Raw genomic sequence first — 11,285 nt, forward strand, 5'->3', positions numbered from 1 at the left:
TGGTGGTAAACCTCGAAGCCCTGTTCGTCAGGGAAAGCCCGGAGCCCCGATGTCTGTGGTGCTGTAGATGCGCTGCCAATGGCCGGTGAGGAGCAGCAGAAGCTTGACTGGCTGGCACTTTCGGTGTGGGAGCAATCGTCCGACGGTCGTGATTTTTCGGGGTTTTTTTCCAATGAATGCCCAGGTGCAGCTGGTGGTAAACATCGAAGCTCTGTTCGTCAGGGAAAGCCCGGAGCCCCGATGTCTGTGGTGCTGTAGATGGGCTGCCAATGGCTGGGGAGGAGCAGCAGGAGCTTGACTGGCTGGCACATTCAGTGTGGGAGCAATCGTCTGACGATCATGATTTTTCGGGGTTTTTTTCCAGTGGGCGCCCAGGTGCAGCTGGTGGTAAACGTCGAAGCCCTGTTCATCAGGGAAAGCCCGGAGCCCCGATGTCTGTGGTGCTGTAGATGCGCTGCCAATGGCCGGGGAGGAGCAGCAAGAGCTTGACTGGCTGGCACTTTCGGTGTGGGAGCAATCGTCCAACGTTCGTGATTTTTCGGGTTTTTTTCAGTGGGCCCCCCAGGTGCAGGTGGTGGTAAAGGTCGAAGCCCTGTTCGTCAGGGAAAGCCCGGAGCCCCGATGTCTGTGGTGCTGTAGATGCGCTGCCAATGGCCGGGGAGGAGCAGCAAGAGCTTGACTGGCTGGAACTTTTTGTGTGGGAGCAATCGTCCAACGTTCGTGTTTTTTCGGGTTTTTTTTGGAGTGGGCGTCCAGGTGCAGGTGGTGGTAAACGTCGAAGCCCTGTTCGTCAGGGAAAGCCCGGAGCCCCGATGTCTGTGGTGCTGTAGATGCGCTGCCAGTGGCCGGGGAGTGGCAGCAGGAGCTTGACTGGCTCGCACTTTCGGTGTGGGAGTAATCGTCCGACGCTCGTGATTTTTAGCGTTTTTTTTTTAGTGCGTGCCCAGGTGCAGCTGGTGGTAAACGTCGAAGCCCTGTTCGTCAGGGAATGCCCGGAGCCCCGATGTCTGTGGTGCTGTAGATGCGCTGCCAATGGCTGGGGAGGAGCAGCAAGAGCTTGACTGGCTGGCACTTTTGGTGTGGGAGCAATCGTCCGACGTTCATGATTTTTCGGGTTTTTTTTCCAGTGGGCGCCCAGGCGCAGCTGGTGGTAAATGTCGACGCCCTGTTCATCAGGGAAAGCCCGGAGCCCCGATGTCTGTGGTGCTGTAGATGCGCTGCCAATGGCCGGGGAGGAGCAGCAAGAGCTTGACTGGCTGGAACTTTTTGTGTGGGAGCAATCGTCCGACGGTCGTGATTTTTCCGGGTTTTTTTCAGTGGGCCCCCCAGGTGCAGGTGGTGGTAAACGTCGAAGCCCTGTTCGTCAGGGAATGCCCGGAGCCCCGATGTCTGTGGTGCTCTAGATGCGCTGCCAATGGCCGGGGAGGAGCAGCAAGAGCTTGACTGGCTGGCACTTTTTGTGTGGGAGCAATCGTCCGACGTTCGTGATTTTTTGCGTTTTTTTTTTAGTGCGTGCCCAGGTGCAGCTGGTGGTAAACGTCGAAGCCCTGTTCGTCAGGGAATGCCCGGAGCCCCGATGTCTGTGGTGCTGTAGATGCTCTGCCAATGGCTGGGGAGGAGCAGCAAGAGCTTGACTGGCTGGCACTTTTGGTGTGGGAGCAATCGTCCAACGTTCGTGATTTTTCGGGTTTTTTTCAGTGGGCCCCCCAGGTGCAGGTGGTGGTAAAGGTTGAAGCCCTATTCGTCAGGGAAAGCCCGGAGCCCCGATGTCTGTGGTGCTGTAGATGCTCTGCCAATGGCCGGGGAGGAGCAGCAAGGGCTTGAGTTGCTGGCACTTTTGGTGTGGGAGCAATCGTCCAACGTTCGTGATTTTTCTTGGGTTTTTTTCGGTTGGCCCCCCAGGTGCAGGTGGTGGTAAGCGTCGAAGCCCTGTTCGTCAGGGAAAGCCCGGAGCCCCGATGTCTGTGGTGCTGTAGATGCGCTGCCAGTGGCCGGGGAGGAGCAGCAGGAGCTTGACTGGCTGGCAATTTCGGTGTGGGAGCAATCGTCAGACGTTCGTGATTTTTTTGCGTTTTTTTTTAGTGCGTGCCCAGGTGCAGCTGGTGGTGAACGTCGAAGCCCTGTTCGTCAGGGAAAGCCCGGAGCCCCGATGTCTGTGGTGCTGTAGATGCGCTGCCAATGGCCGGGGAGGAGCAGCAAGAGCTTGACTGGTTGGAACTTTTTGTGTGGGAGCAATCGTTTGACGTTCGTGTTTTTTCGGGTTTTTTTTGGAGTGGGCGCCCAGGTGCAGGTGGTGGTAAACGTCGAAGCCCTGTTCGTCAGGGAAAGCCCGGAGCCCCGATGTCTGTGGTGCTGTAGATGCGCTGCCAATGGCCGGGGAGGAGCAGCAGGAGCTTGACTGGCTGGCACTTTCGGTGTGGGAGTAATCGTCCGACGCTCGTGATTTTTAGCGGTTTTTTTTTAGTGCGTGCCCAGGTGCAGCTGGTGGTAAACGTCGAAGCCCTGTTCGTCAGGGAATGCCCGGAGCCCCGATGTCTGTGGTGCTGTAGATGCGCTGCCAATGGCTGGGGAGGAGCAGCAAGAGCTTGACTGGCTGGCACTTTTGGTGTGGGAGCAATCGTCCGACGTTCATGATTTTTCGGGGTTTTTTTCCAGTGGGCGCCCAGGCGCAGCTGGTGGTAAATGTCGACGCCCTGTTCATCAGGGAAAGCCCGGAGCCCCGATGTCTGTGGTGCTGTAGATGCGCTGCCAATGGCCGGGGAGGAGAAGCAAGAGCTTGACTGGCTGGCACTTTCGGTGTGGGAGCAATCGTCCGACGGTCGTGAATTTTCGGGGTTTTTTTCCAATGAATGCCCAGGTGCAGCTGGTGGTAAACATCGAAGCCCTGTTCGTCAGGGAAAGCCCGGAGCCCCGATGTCTGTGGTGCTGTAGATGCGCTGCCAATGGCCGCTGAGGAGCAGCAAGAGCTTGAGTTGCTGGCACTTTCGGTGTGGGAGCTATGGTCCGACGTTCGTGATTTTTAGCGTTTTTTTTTAGTGGGCGCCCAGGTGCAGGTGGTGGTAAACGTCGAAGCCCTGTTCGTCAGGGAAAGCCCGGAGCCCCGATGTCTGTGGTGCTGTAGATGCGCTGCCAATGGCCGGTGAGGAGAAGCAGAAGCTTGATTGACCCACACATTCAGTGTGGGAGCAATCGTCCGACGTTCATGATTTTTCTGGGTTTTTTTCAGTGGGCGCCCCAGGTGCAGCTGGTGGTAAACGTCGAAGCCCTGTTCGTCAGGGAAAGCCCGGAGCCCCGATGTCTGTGGTGCTGTAGATGCGCTGCCAATGGCCGGGGAGGAGCAGCAAGAGCTTGACTGGCTGGCACTTTTGGTGTGGGAGCAATCGTCCGACGTTCGTGTTTCTTCGGGTTTTTTTTGGAGTGGGCGCCCAGGTGCAGGTGGTGGTAAACGTCGAAGCCCTGTTCGTCAGGGAAAGCCCGGAGCCCCGATGTCTGTGGTGCTGTAGATGCGCTGCCAATGGCCGGTGAGGAGCAGCAAGAGCTTCACTGGATGGTACTTTCGGTGTGGGAGCAATCGTCCGACGTTCATGATTTTTCGGGGTTTTTTTCAGTGTGCCCCCCAGGTGCAGGTGGTGGTAAAGGTCGAAGCCCTGTTCGTCAGGGAAAGCCCGGAGCCCCGATGTCTGTGGTGCTGTAGATGCGCTGCCAATGGCCGGTGATGAGCAGCAAGAGCTTGAGTTGCTGGCACTTTCGGTGTGGGAGCAATCGTCCAACGTTCGTGATTTTTCTTGGGTTTTTTTCCAATGAATGCCCAGGTGCAGCTGGTGGTAAACATCGAAGCCCTGTTCGTCAGGGAAAGCCCGGAGCCCCGATGTCTGTGGTGCTGTAGATGCGCTACCAGTGGCCGCTGAGGAGCAGCAAGAGCTTGACTGGCTGGCACTTTCGGTGTGGGAGCAATGGTCCGACGTTCGTGATTTTTTGGGTTTTTTTTTAGTGGGCGCCCAGGTGCAGCTGGTGGTAAACGTCGAAGTCCTGTTCGTCAGGGAAAGCCCGGAGCCCCGATGTCTGTGGTGCTGTAGATGCGCTGCCAATGGCCGGTGATGAGCAGCAAGAGCTTGACTAGCTGGCACTTTCGGTGTGGGAGCAATCGTCCGACGTTCATGATTTTTCGGGGTTTTTTTCAGTGGGCCCCCCAGGTGCAGCTGGTGGTAAACGTCGAAGCCCTGTTCGTCAGGGAAAGCCCGGAGCCCCGATGTCTGTGGTGCTGTAGATGCGCTGCCAATGGCCGGTGAGGAGCAGCAAGAGCTTGAATGGCTGGCACTTTTTGTGTGGGAGCAATCGTCCGACGTTCGTGATTTTTCTTGGTTTTTTTTCCAATGGGCGCCCAGGTGCAGGTGGTGGTAAAGGTCGAAGCCCTGTTCGTCACAGAAAGACCGGAGCCCCGATGTCTGTGGTGCTGTAGATGCGCTGCCAATGGCCGGTGAGGAGCAGCAAGAGCTTGTCTGGCTGGAACTTTCGGTGTGGGACCAATCGTCCGACGTTCATGATTTATTAGGGTTTTTTTCAGTGGGCCCCCCAGGTGCAGCTGGTGGTAAACGTCGAAGCCCTGTTCGTCAGGGAAAGCCCGGAGCCCCAATGTCTGTGGTGCTGTAGATGCGCTGCCAATGGCCGGTGAGGAGCAGCAAGGGCTTGACTGGCTGGCACTTTCGGTGTGGGAGCAATCGTCCGACGTTCGTGATTTTTCGGGGTTTTTTTGGAGTGGGCGCCCAGGTGCAGCTGGTGGTAAACGTCGAAGCCCTGTTCGTCAGGGAAAGCCCGGAGCCCCGATGTCTGTGGTGCTGTAGATGCGCTGCCAATGGCCGGTGAGGAGCAGCAAGAGCTTGACTGACTGGCACTTTTTGTGTGGGAGCAAGCGTTTGACGTTCGTGATTTTCGGGTTTTTTTGGAGTGGGCGCCCAGGTGCAGCTGGTGGTAAACGTCGAAGCCCTGTTCGTCAGGGAAAGCCCGGAGCCCCGATGTCTGTGGTGCTGTAGATGCGCTGCCAATGGCCGGTGAGGAGCAGCAAGAGCTTGACTGGATGACACTTTCGGTGTGGGAGCAATCGTCCGACGTTCATGATTTTTCGGGTTTTTTTTCAGTGGGCCCCCCAGGTGCAGCTGGTGGTAAACGTCGAAGCCCTGTTCGTCAGGGAAAGCCCGGAGCCCCGATGTCTGTGGTGCTGTAGATGCGCTGCCAATGGCCGGTGATGAGCAGCAAGAGCTTAACTGGCTGGCACTTTTGGTGTGGGAGCAATCGTCCAACGTTCGTGATTTTTCTTGGGTTTTTTTCCAATGGGCGCCCAGGTGCAGGTGGTGGAAAACGTCGAAGCCCTGTTTGTCAGGGAATGCCCGAAGCCCCGATGTCTGTGGTGCTGTAGATGCGCTGCCAATGGCCGGTGAGGAGCAGCAAGAGCTTGACTGGCTGGCACTTTTGGTGTGGGAGCAATCGTCCGACGTTCATGATTTATTGGGGTTTTTTTCAGTGGGCCCCCCAGGTGCAGCTGGTGGTAAACGTCGAAGCCCTGTTCGTCAGGGAAAGCCCGGAGCCCCGATGTCTGTGGTGCTGTAGATGCGCTGCCAGTGGCCGGGGAGGAGCAGCAAGAGCTTGACTGGCTGGCAATTTCGGTGTGGGAGCAATCGTCCGACGTTCGTGATTTTTCGGGGTTTTTTTCAGTGGGCCCCCCAGGTGCAGCTGGTGATAAACGTCGAAGCCCTGTTCGTCAGGGAAAGCCCGGAGCCCCGATGTCTGTGGTGCTGTAGATGCGCTGCCAGTGGCCGGGGAGGAGCAGCAAGAGCTTGCCTGGCTGGAACTTTTTGTGTGGGAGCAATCGCCCGACGTTCGTGATTTTTCTTGGGTTTTTTTCCAATGGGCGCCCAGGTGCAGGTGGTGGTAAACGTCGAAGCCCTGTTCGTCAGGGAAAGCCCGGAGCCCCGATGTCTGTGGTGCTGTAGATGCGCTGCCAATGGCCGGTGAGGAGCAGGAAGAGCTTGTGTGGCTGGCACTTTCGGTGTGGGAGCAATCGTCCGACGTTCGTGATTTTTTGGGATTTTTTAAGTGGGCACCCAGGCGCAGCTGGTGGTAAACGTCGAAGCCCTGTTCGTCAGGGAAAGCCCGGAGCCCCGATGTCTGTGGTGCTGTAGATGCGCTGCCAATGGCCGGTGAGGAGCAGGAAGAGCTTGACTGGATGACACTTTCGGTGTGGGAGCAATCGTCCAACGTTCGTGATTTTTCGGGGATTTTTCCAGTGGGCGCCCAGGTGCAGCAGGTGGTAAACGTCGAAGCCCTGTTCGTCAGAGAAAGCTCGGAGCCCCGATGTCTGTGGTGCTGTAGATGCGCTGCCAATGGCCGGTGAGGAGCAGCAGGAGATTGACTGGCTGGCACTTTTTGTGTGGGAGCAATCGTCCGACGTTCATGATTTTTCGGGGTTTTTTTCAGTGGGCGCCCAGGTGCAGCTGGTGGTTAACGTCGAAGCCCTGTTCGTCAGGGAAAGCCCGGAGCCCCGATGTCTGTGGTGCTGTAGATGCGCTGCCAATGGCCGGTGAGGAGCAGCAAGAGCTTGACTGGCTGGCACTTTCGGTGTGGGAGCAATCGTCCGACATTCGTGATTTTTCGGGGTTTTTTTGGAGTGGGCGCCCAGGTGCAGCTGGTGGTAAACGTCGAAGCCCTGTTCGTCAGGGAAAGCCCAGAGCCCCGATGTCTGCGGTGCTGTAGATGTGCTGCCAATGGCCGGTGAGGAGCAGCAAGAGCTTGACTGACTGGCACTTTTTGTGTGGGAGCAATCGTTTGACGTTCGTGATTTTCGGGTTTTTTTGGAGTGGGCGACCAGGTGCAGCTGGTGCTAAACGTCGAAGCCCTGTTCGTCAGGGAAAGCCCGGAGCCCCGATGTCTGTGGTGCTGTAGATGCGCTGCCAATGGCCGGTGAGGAGCAGCAGGAGCTTGACTGGCTGGCACTTTCGGTGTGGGAGCAATCGTCCGACGTTCGTGATTTTTTGCGTTTTTTTCCAGTGGGTGCCCAGGTGCAGCTGGTGGTAAACGTCGAAGCCCTGTTCGTCAGGGAAAGCCTGGAGCCCCGATGTCTGTGGTGCTGTAGATGCGCTGCCAATGGCCGGTGAGGAGCAGCAAGAGCTTGACTGGATGACACTTTCGGTGTGGGAGCAATCGTCCGACGTTCATGATTTTTCGGGGTTTTTTTCAGTGGGCCCCCCAGGTGCAGCTGGTGGTAAACGTCGAAGCCCTGTTTGTCAGGGAATGCCCGAAGCCCCGATGTCTGTGGTGCTGTAGATGCGCTGCCAATGGCCGGTGAGGAGCAGCAAGAGCTTGACTGGCTGGCACTTCTGGTGTGGGAGCAATCGTCCGACGTTCATGATTTATTGGGGTTTTTTTCAGTGGGCCCCCCGTGTGCAGCTGGTGGTAAACGTCGAAGCCCTGTTCGTCAGAAAAAGCCCGGAGCCCCGATGTCTGTGGTGCTGTAGATGCGCTGCCAGTGGCCGGGGAGGAGCAGCAAGAGCTTGACTGGCTGGCAATTTCGGTGTGGGAGCAATCGTCCGACGTTCGTGATTTTTCGGGGTTTTTTTCAGTGGGCCCCCCAGGTGCAGCTGGTGATAAACGTCGAAGCCCTGTTCGTCAGGGAAAGCCCGGAGCCCCGATGTCTGTGGTGCTGTAGATGCGCTGCCAATGGCCGGGGAGGAGCAGCAAGAGCTTGCCTGGCTGGAACTTTTTGTGTGGGAGCAATCGTCCTACGTTCGTGTTTTTTCGGGTTTTTTTTGGAGTGGGCCCCCCAGGTGCAGCTGTTGGTAAATGTCAAAGCCCTGTTCGTCAGGGAAAGCCCGGAGCCCCGACGTCTGTGGTGCTGTAGATGGGCTGCCAATGGCCGGTGATGAGCAGCAAGAGCTTGAGTTGCTGGCACCTTTGGTGTGGGAGCAATCGCCCGACGTTCGTGATTTTTCTTGGGTTTTTTTCCAATGGGCGCCCAGGTGCAGGTGGTGGTAAACGTCGAAGCCCTGTTCGTCAGGGAAAGCCCGGAGCCCCGATGTCTGTGGTGCTGTAGATGCGCTGCCAATGGCCGGTGAGGAGCAGGAAGAGCTTGTGTGGCTGGCACTTTCGGTGTGGGAGCAATCGTCCGACGTTCGTGATTTTTTGGGATTTTTTAAGTGGGCACCCAGGCGCAGCTGGTGGTAAACGTCGAAGCCCTGTTCGTCAGGGAAAGCTCGGAGCCCCGATGTCTGTGGTGCTGTAGATGCGCTGCCAATGGCCGGTGAGGAGCAGCAGGAGATTGACTGGCTGGCACTTTTTGTGTGGGAGCAATCGTCCGACGTTCATGATTTTTCGGGGTTTTTTTCAGTGGGCGCCCAGGTGCAGCTGGTGGTTAACGTCGAAGCCCTGTTCATCAGGGAAAGCCCGGAGCCCCGATGTCTGTGGTGCTGTAGATGCGCTGCCAATGGCCGGTGAGGAGCAGCAAGAGCTTGACTGGCTGGCACTTTCGGTGTGGGAGCAATCGTCCAACGTTCGTGATTTTTCGGGGTTTTTTTGGAGTGGGCGCCCAGGTGCAGCTGGTGGTAAACGTCGAAGCCCTGTTCGTCAGGGAAAGCCCGGAGCCCCGATGTCTGCGGTGCTGTAGATGTGCTGCCAATGGCCGGTGAGGAGCAGCAAGAGCTTGACTGACTGGCACTTTTTGTGTGGGAGCAATCGTTTGACGTTCGTGATTTTCGGGTTTTTTTGGAGTGGGCGACCAGGTGCAGCTGGTGGTAAACGTCGAAGCCCTGTTCGTCAGGGAAAGCCCGGAGCCCCGATGTCTGTGGTGCTGTAGATGCGCTGCCAATGGCCGGTGAGGAGCAGCAAGAGCTTGACTGGCTGGCACATTCGGTGTGGGAGCAATCGTCTGACGTTCATGATTTTTCGGGTTTTTTTCAGTGGGCCCCCCAGGTGCAGGTGGTCGTAAAGGTCGAAGCCCTGTTCGTCAGGGAAAGCCCGGAGCCCCGATGTCTGTGGTGCTGTAGATGCGCTGCCAATGGCCGGGGAGGAGCAGCAAGAGCTTGACTGGCTGGCAATTTCGGTGTGGGAGCAATCGTCCGACGTTCGTGATTTTTCGGGTTTTTTTTTGGAGTGGGCGCCCAGGTGCAGGTGGTGGTAAACGTCGAAGCCCTGTTCGTCAGGGAAAGCCCGGAGCCCTGATGTCTGTGGTGCTGTAGATGCACTGCCAATGGCCGGGGAGGAGCAGCAGGAGCTTGACTGGCTGGCACTTTCGGTGTGGGAGCAATCGTCCGACGTTCGTGATTTTTTGCGTTTTTTTCCAGTGGGTGCCCAGGTGCAGCTGGTGGTAAACGTCGAAGCCCTGTTCGTCAGGGAAAGCCTGGAGCCCCGATGTCTGTGGTGCTGTAGATGCGCTGCCAATGGCCGGTGAGGAGCAGCAAGAGCTTGACTGGATGACACTTTCGGTGTGGGAGCAATCGTCCGACGTTCATGATTTTTCGGGGTTTTTTTCAGTGGGCCCCCCAGGTGCAGCTGGTGGTAAACGTCGAAGCCCTGTTTGTCAGGGAAAGCCCGGAGCCCCGATGTCTGTGGTGCTGTAGATGCGCTGCCAATGGCCGGTGATGAGCAGCAAGAGCTTGAGTTGCTGGCACTTTCGGTGTGGGAGCAATCGTCCAACGTTCGTGATTTTTCTTGGGTTTTTTTCCAATGGGCGCCCAGGTGCAGGTGGTGGAAAACGTCGAAGCGCTGTTTGTCAGGGAATGCCCGAAGCCCCGATGTCTGTGGTGCTGTAGATGCGCTGCCAATGGCCGGTGAGGAGCAGCAAGAGCTTGACTGGCTGGCACTTTTGGTGTGGGAGCAATCGTCCGACGTTCATGATTTATTGGGGTTTTTTTCAGTGGGCCCCCCAGGTGCAGCTGGTGGTAAACGTCGAAGCCCTGTTCGTCAGGGAAAGCCCGGAGCCCCAGTGTCTGTGGTGCTGTAGATGCGCTGCCAGTGGCCGGGGAGGAGCAGCAAGAGCTTGACTGGCTGGCAATTTCGGTGTGGGAGCAATCGTCCGACGTTCGTGATTTTTCGGGGTTTTTTTCAGTGGGCCCCCCAGGTGCAGCTGGTGATAAACGTCGAAGCCCTGTTCGTCAGGGAAAGCCCGGAGCCCCGATGTCTGTGGTGCTGTAGATGCGCTGCCAGTGGCCGGGGAGGAGCAGCAAGAGCTTGCCTGGCTGGAACTTTTTGTGTGGGAGCAATCGTCCTACGTTCGTGTTTTTTCGGGTTTTTTTTGGAGTGGGCCCCCCAGGTGCAGCTGTTGGTAAATGTCAAAGCCCTGTTCGTCAGGGAAAGCCCGGAGCCCCGACGTCTGTGGTGCTGTAGATGGGCTGCCAATGGCCGGTGATGAGCAGCAAGAGCTTGAGTTGCTGGCACCTTTGGTGTGGGAGCAATCGCCCGACGTTCGTGATTTTTCTTGGGTTTTTTTCCAATGGGCGCCCAGGTGCAGGTGGTGGTAAACGTCGAAGCCCTGTTCGTCAGGGAAAGCCCGGAGCCCCGATGTCTGTGGTGCTGTAGATGCGCTGCCAATGGCCGGTGAGGAGCAGCAGGAGCTTGAGTGGCTGGCACTTTCGGTGTGGGAGCAATCGTCTGACGTTCATGATTTTTCGGGTCTTTTTCAGTGGGCCCCCCAGGTGCAGGTGGTCGTAAAGGTCGAAGCCCTGTTCGTCACAGAAAGACCGGAGCCCCGATGTCTGTGGTGCTGTAGATGCGCTGCCAATGGCCGGTGATGAGCAGCAAGAGCTTGAGTTGCTGGCACTTTCGGTGTGGGAGCAATCGTCCAACGTTCGTGATTTTTCTTGGGTTTTTTTCCAATGGGCACCCAGGTGCAGGTGGTGGTAAACGTCGAAGCCCTGTTCGTCAGGGAAAGCCCGGAGCCCCGATGTCTGTGGTGCTGTAGATGCGCTGCCAATGGCCGGGGAGGAGCAGCAAGAGCTTGACTGGCTGGCAATTTCGGTGTGGGAGCAATCGTCCGACGTTCGTGATTTTTCGGGGTTTTTTTCAGTGGGCCCCCCAGGTGCAGCTGGTGGTAAACGTCAAAGCCCTGTTCGTTAGGGAAAGCCCGGAGCCCCGATGTCTGTGGTGCTGTAGATGCGCTGCCAATGGCCGGGGAGGAGCAGCAAGAGCTTGACTGGCTGGCACTTTCGGTGTGGGAGCAATCGTCCGACGTTCCTGATTTTTCGGGGTATCTTTCAGTGGGCCCCCCAGGTGCAGCTGGTGGTAAACGTTCAAGCCCTGTT

This window comes from Chlamydotis macqueenii, chromosome W (assembly GCF_036417535.1).
Source record: "Chlamydotis macqueenii isolate bChlMac1 chromosome W, bChlMac1.mat, whole genome shotgun sequence".
NCBI classification, from domain to species: Eukaryota; Metazoa; Chordata; class Aves; order Otidiformes; family Otididae; genus Chlamydotis; species Chlamydotis macqueenii.